The 9,795-nt window shown below is 36.9% G+C and overlaps 1 long non-coding RNA gene across 1 annotated transcript in view; it reads left to right on the top strand.

The window, feature by feature from the left end:
* The window catches only part of LOC106783297 (uncharacterized), an 82,959-nt gene that overhangs the window by 17,672 nt on the left and 55,492 nt on the right, over positions 1–9,795 (top strand). The window contains exon 3 of the long non-coding RNA XR_011440015.1: positions 8,423–8,537. This is a non-coding gene — a long non-coding RNA (uncharacterized lncRNA). The remainder of the gene's footprint in view (positions 1–8,422; positions 8,538–9,795) is intronic.

Raw genomic sequence — 9,795 nt, 5'->3', positions numbered from 1 at the left:
GCTGCTTTGATTTATATCTCCCTGATAATCAATGAGATCTTTTCGTACTTTATTGGCTATTTGTGTTCTCCACTTTTGTGAGTTGCATATCTACAAGAATGTAAGTTCCATGAGCACGAGAAATTTGTATTCCCAGCACCATGAGTAATGCCTAATACATTCTACGTATTCAATATATATTTTGTTGAATATTTGTTAACAAGTATATATAAATTGGCTGAATATTGTAGAAGAAGAAAAAGTTTTCCTTGAACCGTCTAGGGTCCCTGGCTGGATCTGACAGTTAAACTGACAAAAATAGATTAAAAGGAGAAAAACACACAAGCTTATTTAGTGTAAGTTTTATGTGACACAGGAGCCTTCATAAGAAAATGAAGACGCAAAGAAACAGTTAGACCTGAGTATTTTGTGCTAGGTTTGAGTGAAGAGTGGATAGTCGAGGAGAAATACGATAGGTAAGGAGTACGAGGTAATTGCAGTAAACTGGGGGACGCTGAGCAAGGCCTGTTTTTCAGGATTCTTCTTGGCATCCCTTTGTCTTTAGAGATAAAGACGCTCATTTCCTCCTGTATAGGGAGGGTCCCTCCCACATGAGGGTTTTATGACCTCTTTCAGGGGAGAAGGGCAAGGGAGGGAGGAGGCCAGGGTGACATTCCTGATTCTGCTGCTTTCTCAAACTCCTCCACCTTAAAATATTCTATATGCCAAGTTATCATATTTTGGAGTAGTATGTCCTGAACTCCAATTTCTTTTTTTTTTTTTTTTCCCCTTTTTCTCCCCAAAGCCTCCCAGTACATAGCTGTATATTTTAGTTGCTGGTCCTTCTAGTTGTGGCATGTGGGATGCTGCCTCAGCATGGCCTGATGAGCGGCGCCATGTCCACACCCAGGATCTGAACTGGTGAAACCCTGGGCCGCTGCAGTGGAGTGTGCGAACCTAACCACTCAGCCATGGGACCGGCTCCATGAACTTACCAATTTCAGTGTCAGTTTTTAGCTTATGCTCATTTTAAAAACCTGTCTTTTTCTTAAGAATTTGCTAGATTTTTTAATATGTTTTGAACACTAATCTTTTATGGGTATGTCTAGCAAATATCTTCTCTCAATTTATGGCTTATCCTTTCCTTTCTTTTTTTTTTTTTTCATTTTGGTGAGGGAGATTGACCCTGAGCTAATGTCCGCACCCATGATCTGAACCAGCAAAAACCTGCACGTGAAATTAACCACTCAGCCACGGGGCTGGCCCCTAATGGGAATATTTTAAATTCATGATTGAAAAATTTTACTGACGATAGAAGTATTTAGGCTTTTTATTTCTTCTTAAGTTTGGGTAAGTTATATTTTTCCCCCAAATTTCAACTTTTGGTTGAAATTTTAAAGTTATTTGTATAATTACTATTTAAGCATTGTTTAAATGTTTGCCAAATCTGCTATTACATTCCCCCTTTTTCTGATCCTAATATTAATTATGTGTGACTTTCCTATTTTCTTATTTCATTCTACCAGAGATTTGTCTATTTTCTTCATCTTTTCAAATAACCAGCTTTTGGCTCTGGAGATGCTTTTTATTTTGTCCTTGCTTTCTAGTTTGTTATTTTTTGCTCTTATTTACTTTTTCTACTTTTGTTTATTTATTCAGTTCTTTTTTTAACTCCTTAAGCCGATTAATTTCTAGCCTTCCTTATTTCCTAATATAAACATTTAGAACTAAGAAATTTTGTCCACATGCTGTTTTAGATGCATTCCAGAAGTTCTGATATTTGGTATTTTCACAATCGCTCAGTTTAAGATTTCTTCATTTCTATCATGATTTCTGCTTGGTCCCATGGGTTACTAAATGGTGCATTTTTAAGTTACCAAATAAAATTTAAGTTATCTTTTTATTAACTTTTAATTTACTTGCATTACAGTCAGAGATTGTGGCCAGCAGAGCTTTCTGAGTACTAGGCATTTTTACCCTCTTTTCTTTCTCTGGCCCCTTTTCCTTGAACTAAACCTGTCCTTCTTAACTCTCTCTTCCTCTGGGAGGAGAGGAGTCTGCAGGAGATTCTTATCTTCCTCTAACACCTGGTCACTAGCCCAACTGACAGGCGACATTTGCCTGAATCCTAGAGTGAGTGGAGTATAGGCTCAAATTGCAACTCACGCCGCATATGTGATTTTTAGCACACTATGCAGTGCATTGCTTGTAATAGTAGTAGATAGCATTTATGGAAGGCTGATCATGTGTTAGGGATAGTTCTAAGAAAGTTACATGCATTATCTTATTTAATTATCTCAATAATACTATTATTAACTCTCATTTTGCTAACAAGGAAATTGAGGCACCAAAAAATGACATAACTTTTCCTAAGTTACACGGCTTAAAATGGGAGCCCCTAGAGAAGAATCTGTGTTTGTCAGAGCCCAGAGACTATGCTATGTGAGCACTCAGAGGAGGTTTGTTGAACAAAGAATTCCCCTTTTTGGTAATTCATGGCCAAAATGAAGTTTATTGCCACTGAGCCATGCATTCACATAACACTCTTTATTATCACTTTACATAAATCCTTCAACACTTGTTGAAGATGCTCAGAAATTTGCAATTATCTTCCTTTTGGACTATTTCAACTCATCTATGAAGCAACAATGTGAAGAATTATATGATAGCTGCTACCTGTCTTTTAACATCAGTGTTTTGGTGTTACATGTTTTTCTGACAAACCAATAGACACCCTCAAACCACATCCTTCTTCTTAATGTTCCCTGTAAATGCTGTTAAAGCTCAAGAAACTGAATTCTCTAAATTGCTTAAGATAATTTGTAATCTCCACCAAAAGTTACTTTTTGTTGTTTCTTCTTGTCATAAATTTTTCCTTTTATTCACAGTAGATGTAATTTTCCACAATTACCTACACATATATTTAAACATTTTTTACTGCATATATATGTTCATGAGTATAAAAAGAAAAAAACCTGAATACATATTACACAGTACATTTTATTCCTCATTTTTCAAAGTTTGTGAGGATTTTCTTTTTTGGTGTCTCCTTCTTGAATTTAATGACAGTAAGGAATATTTGAAATTATCTTTTGATCTTAATTATCTACTATTTCTACCATAAAAATGAAAGAAAAACTTATAACGTAACAATATGCATGTTAAAATAATAAGGTTAATAATATTAATCATCTCCTTTTTTTATTGTGGCAAAATATACATAACATAAAATTTACTGTTTTAACTATTTTTTAAGTATAAAATTCAGTGGCACAAAGTATACTCACAATGTTGCACAACCAGCGTCACTGTCCCTTTCCAGAACTTTTTCAGCATTTCAAATTGAAACTCTTTATCCATTAAACAAGGGCTCCCTATTTCCCTCTCCTCCAGCACCTGGTAATCTCTATTCTACCTTCTGTCTCTATGAACTTGCCTGTTCTGGGTACCTCATGTAAGTGGAATCAGACAGTATCCATCCTTCTGTGTCTGGCTTATTTCACCTAGCACAATGTTTTCAGGTTCATCCATGTTGTAGCATGGATCAGAATTTCATTCCTTTTTAAGGCCAAATAAGATTTCATTGGATATATACCACCTTTTCTTTCTTTTTTTTTTTTTTATTTATTTTTTTTATTAATGTTATGATAGATTACAAGCTTGTGAGATTTCAGTTGTACATTTTTGTTAGTCATGTTGTGGGTACACCACTTCCCCCTCCGTACCCTCCCCCCACCCCCCCTTTTCCCTGGTAACCACCGATCAGATCTCCTTCTCAATATACTAATTTCCACCTATGAGTGGAGTCATATAGAGATCGTCTTTCTCTGACTGACTTATTTCGCTTAACATAATGCCCTCGAGGTCCATCCACGTTGTTGTGAATGGGCCAATTTCGTCTTTTTTTATGGCTGAGTAGTATTCCATTGTGTATATATACCACATCTTCTTTATCCAGTCATCAGTTTCTGGGCATGTAGGCTGGTTCCACGTCTTGGCTATTGTAAATAATGCTGCGATGAACATAGGGGTGCAACGGACTCTTGAGATATCTGTTATCAGGTTCTTAGGATAGATACCCAGTAATGGGATGGCTGGGTCATAGGGTATTTCTATTTTTAACTTTTTGAGAAATCTCCATACTGTTTTCCATAGTGGCTGTACCAGTTTGCATTCCCACCAACAGTGTATGAGGGTTCCTCTTTCTCCACAACCTCTCCAACATTTGTCGTTCTTGGTTTTGGATGTTTTTGCCAATCTAACAGGGGTAAGGTGATATCTTAGTGTAGTTTTGATTTGCATTTCCTTGATGATTAGCGATGATGAACATCTTTTCATGTGTCTATTGGCCATATTCATATCTTCTTTTGAGAAATGTCTGTTCATGTCCTCTGCCCATTTTTTGATCGGGTTGTTTGTTTTTTTGTTGTTAAGCAGTGTGAGGTCTTTGTATATTATGGAGATTAACCCTTTGTCGGATAAGTGGCTTGTAAATATTTTTTCCCAATTAGTGAGCTGTTTTTTTGTTTCAATTCTGTTTTCCCTTGCCTTGAAGAAGCTCTTTAGTCTGATGAAGTCCCATTTGTTTATTCTTTCTATTGTCTCCCTCAACTGAGGAGTTACAGTGTCTGAAAAGATTCTTTTGAAACTGATGTCAAAGAGTGTACTGCCTATATTCTCTTCCAAAAGACTTATTGTCTCAGGCCTAATCTTTAGGTCTTTGATCCATTTTGAGTTTATTTTGGTGTGTGGTGAAAAAGAATGGTCAATTTTCAATCTTTTGCATGTGGCTGTCCAGTTTTCCCAGCACCATTTGTTGAAGAGACTTTCTTTTCTCCATTGTAGGCCCTCTGCTCCTTTGTCGAAGATTACCTGTCCGTAGATGTGTGGTTTTATCTCTGGGCTTTCAATTCTGTTCCATTGATCTGTGGACCTGTTTTTGTACCAGTACCATGCTGTTTTGATCACTGTTGCTTTGTAGTATGTTTTGAAATTGGGGATTGTGATTCCGCCGGCTTTGTTTTTCTTGCTCAGGATTGCTTTAGCAATTCGCGGTCTTTTGTTCCCCCATATGCATTTTAGGATTGTTTGTTCAATTTCTGTGAAGAATGTTCTTGGGATTCTGATTGGGATAGCATTGAATCTGTATATTGCTTTAGGTAGTATGGACATTTTAACTATGTTTATTCTTCCAATCCATGTACAACGAATGTTTTTCCATCTCTTTATGTCATCGCCTATTTCTTTCAAGAAAGTCTTGTAGTTTTCATTGTATAGATCCTTCACTTCCTTGGTTAAGTTTATCCCAAGGTATTTTATTCTTTTCGTTGCGATTGTGAATGGGATAGAGTTCTTGAGTTCTTTTTCTGTTAGTTTATTGTTAGTGTATAGAAATGCTACTGATTTATGCACGTTAATTTTATACCCTGCTACTTTGCTGTAGTTGTTGATTATTTCTAATAGTTTTTCTGTGGATTCTTTGGGGTTTTCTATGTATAAGATCATGTCGTCTGCAAACAACGAGAGTTTTACTTCTTCGTTACCTATTTGGATTCCTTTTATTTCTTTTTCCTGCCGAATTGCTCTGGCCAGCACCTCCAGTACTATGTTGAATAGGAGTGGTGAAAGTGGGCACCCTTGTCTTGTTCCTGTCCTCAGAGGGATGGCCTTCAGCTTTTGTCCATTGAGTATGATGTTGGCTGTGGGTCTATCATATATGGCCTTTATTATGTTGAGGTACTTTCCTTCTATACCCATTTTACTGAGGGTTTTTATCATAAATGGGTGTTGGATCTTGTCGAATGCTTTCTCTGCATCTATTGAGATGATCATGTGGTTTTTGTTTTTCATTTTGTTGATGTAGTGTATCACGTTGATTGACTTGCGGATGTTGAACCATCCCTGCGTCCCTGGTATAAATCCCACTTGATCATGGTGTATAATCTTTTTGATGTATTGCTGTAATCGGTTTGCCAAAATTTTGTTGAGGATTTTTGCATCTATGTTCATCAGTGATATCGGCCTGTAGTTCTCCTTCTTTGTGTTGTCCTTGTCAGGTTTGGGGATCAGAGTGATGTTGGCTTCATAGAATGTGTTAGGGAGTTCTCCATCTTTCTCAATTTTCTGGAACAGTTTGAGGAGAATAGGTATTAAGTCTTCTTTGAATGTTTGGTAGAATTCTCCAGAGAAGCCGTCTGGTCCTGGACTCTTGTTTTTGGGGAGGTTTTTGATTACCGTTTCTATTTCCTTACTTGTGATTGGTCTATTCAGATTCTCCATTTCTTCCTGATTCAGTTTGGGGAGATTGTAGGAGTCTAGGAATTTGTCCATTTCTTCCAGGTTGTTCAATTTGTTGGCATATAGTTTTTCATAGTATTCTCTTATGATCTCTTGTATTTCATTGGTATCTGTTGTGATTTCTCCTCTGTCATTCCTGATTTTATTAATTTGCGATTTCTCTCTTCTTTTCTTGGTGAGTCTGGCTAGGGGTTTGTCAATTTTGTTAATTCTTTTGAAGAACCAACTCTTTGTTTCATTGATCCTTTCTATTGTCTTTTTTGTTTCAATATCGTTTATTTCTGCTCTTATTTTTATTATTTCCCTCCTTCTACTGACTCTGGGCTTTGTTTGTTCTTCTTTTTCTAGTTCTGTTAGGTGTCGTTTGAGGTTGCTTACGTGAGCTTTTTCTTGTTTAGTGAGGTGAGCCTGTATTGCGATGAATTTCCCTCTTAGGACTGCTTTTGCTGCATCCCAAATGATTTGGTATGTCGTGTTCTCATTTTCATTTGTCTCCAGATAATATTTGATTTCTTCTTTAATTTCTTCAATGATCCATTGTTTGTTGAGAAGCGTGTTGTTTAGTCTCCACATTTTTGCACCTTTCTCTGCTTTTTTCTTGTAGTTGATTTCTAGTTTAATAGCGTTATGATCAGAAAAGATGCTTGATATTATTTCAACTCTCTTGTATTTATTGATGTTTGCTTTGGTTCCCAAAATATGGTCAATCCTTGAGAATTATACCACCTTTTCTGTATCTATTCATCTATTGATAGGTATGTGTGTTGTTTTCACCTTTTGGCCAATGTCGATCATGCTTCTATGAACACTGGTGTATAAATACCTGTTTGAGTCCCTGCTTTCAATTCTCTTGAGTGTATAACCAGGAGCGGAAGTGCCAGATCGTGTGGTAATTCTGTTTAGCTTTCTGAGGAACCTCTCCACCGTTCCCTCAGCACTGCATTACTTTACATTCCCACCGGAAATGCGCAGGGTCCCAGTTTCTCCCCAACCTTGTAAACGCTGGTTATTTTCTGTTTTCTTTCCTATGGTAAAAGCTATCCTAGTGGGTGTGAAGTGATGGTTCACTGTGGTTTAATTGTCTACATTCAGACTCTCATTTGAGAGGCAAGGGAATTGAAATTAAGAGAGATAAATAGACTTACTCAAATACCTATTGTTAGTAAGAGGTGAAGGAGAAACTAGAGTCTGAGGTCTCCTAACTTGAACCAGGGCTTTTTCTTCTCCACAATCTTGCCTTATTGTTTCATTCTGATATTTCCTATCCATGTGGCTCTTTACATATTTTGTCTGACTTACATTTAGAGATCAAATCAGGTAGTGTCCCTGTGGTACTAGGTTTAACTACGCAAAATTGTTGTTTTTGTAGGCCAACAAATCAAGAACCAGGAATTTTGTATGGTTCAACTTAGTATTGAAATATGCTCCTTTGATCAAGGATGTATTGGGGGGGAAAAGCAAAATTTCAGAAGAGATCTACAAATATACTGAAAGAAAAGTTGTTTGATAGACTTTGGAGGGTGAAGGAACAGAAGACTTCCTGGATGTGCAGACTAGTTTATAGTTTCCTTTAAATTTGGATTGCGTTATAACACTACCATGTATATTTTAAAATATATTCAATGTATTTCCTTCTAATTTTAAAGACCTCTAAATTTGATTGTATCCTAAGACATATTAATGTCTTTTTTGTTGAATTTTAAAGACTTTTTAACTTAAGCCTACATCATTTTCATAGTTTCAGAATCAACCAATTTTTATTCATGTTTAAAATGATATACGGGAAAGAAAGGATTATTGCGCGGTCAATCTGCAATTAACTCTCTTGTGTTACTGGGAAACACTTCTGGGAAAGAAAGAATGGAGGCACTCTGGTCCAATTTTCTTGTGACCGTTCTAATAAATAGAACTCCTGACAAAGGAGCTAATGGCACTTGCCAGCTGAAGAATCCTTACCTATGGAATGCTTTTAGCAGAATGTATCTGGTTGTTTAGGGTTGCTTATGCTAACCAAACCTGGAATCTATGAATTGGTAGGGAAAGGCTTCCTGGAAAATGTCATGTAAGCTGTACAACTATCTGAGTATAAATGGATGTTCCACGACTAAAATGGCTCTTTTTCATGGGACCTGCACATCTTGCTTAGAAACCTGACATGTGAATCTTGACCAGAGCTGTGTTGATGGTCCTAAATCTCTCCCTGCTTCACCTGTGCCTCATGATTACTTGAACCTTGAAATTATAGTAAAGCTTGATACTAGGTAAGTGTCTGTTTGGTGAGTTTGATTTGACAATCTAATTCTTTGTGTTATCCCATTATGTGAATTTTGGATGTCACCCAAAGTTTCCTCATTCACAGCCACATCATATGTAAGATATATCCAACTTAATACGTATAATGGTCCTTCACTCTTTTTAACAGCTGCATTGTATTCCATTGTGTATAGGTATCATAATTTACTTACCCATTCTCCTATTGAAGACTATTTAGACTGTTTCCATTCTTTTTGCTATAACAAATAATGCTGCAATAAAGATCCTTATTAACAGATCAGCTAGCACAATTGGGAGCACATCTTTAGGGTAAATTCTGAGAAGCGGAATTTCTGGGTCAAAGAATATGTGCATTTTGAATTTTAGGAGCTATTGCCAATTTTTTTTTTTTAAGATTTTATTTTTCCTTTTTCTCCCAAAGCCCCCTGGTACATAGTTGTGTATTTTTAGTTGTGAGTTCTTCTAGTTGTGGCATGTGGGTTGCCACTTCAGCATGGCTTGATGAACGGTGCCATGTCCCCACCCAGGATTCAAACCAGCGAAACCCTGGGCCGCCTAAGCAGAGGGCACGAACTTAACCACTCGGCCACAGGGCCAGCTCCTATTGCCAATTCTTTCCCTATAGAAATTATAAACGTATACTCCCATCACCTATGTGGGAAGGTGCCTGTTTCTCTATATACTCACATCACATTTTCCAAACCAACAGGTGAAAATTTTTATATCATTTTAAGTTTGATTTGCTTTTCTCTTATGGGTACAGTTAAGCACCAAATCAATACATCTTTTTAAACATCTAATATTTCATTTAGGTGTGGGACCTGGATTGGTAGTTTGGCCATAGGTTGAAACACAAAGTGAAGCTGCATTAAAGATGTCCTTCTTCATAGATGTTTTATGCCTGAAATTCTTCCCCAAAACCCCAGTTTCAGTTGAAGCATTAATCTCCTGTTAAAATAAGCTCCCTGTAGAGAAATGATAATTATCAGTCTTTAGGTCTTAGTGTGAAAGAAGACTCAGAGGGTGGAGTTAGATGGGAGGGAAGAGGACTGCTCATGGCAGATAAGGCATTGGGAAAGAAACCTGCTCATTATAAACGCTTTCAACCAACGGGCAGTAGGAAGGATGTAGGGAATAATGACAGGTAGTTTTACAAATGATAGAAAATCATTTCATATTGGTGAAGAAGAAAGTGGCATGCCCAGTTTTTTAAAGAGGCAGCGGAATGATCGAAATATTTAAATA

This window comes from Equus caballus, chromosome 6, assembly GCF_041296265.1.
Source record: "Equus caballus isolate H_3958 breed thoroughbred chromosome 6, TB-T2T, whole genome shotgun sequence".
Classification (NCBI taxonomy): Eukaryota; Metazoa; Chordata; class Mammalia; order Perissodactyla; family Equidae; genus Equus; species Equus caballus.
Note: the sequence above shows the minus strand (reverse complement) of the source record. Positions and strands in the feature narration are given on the sequence as shown.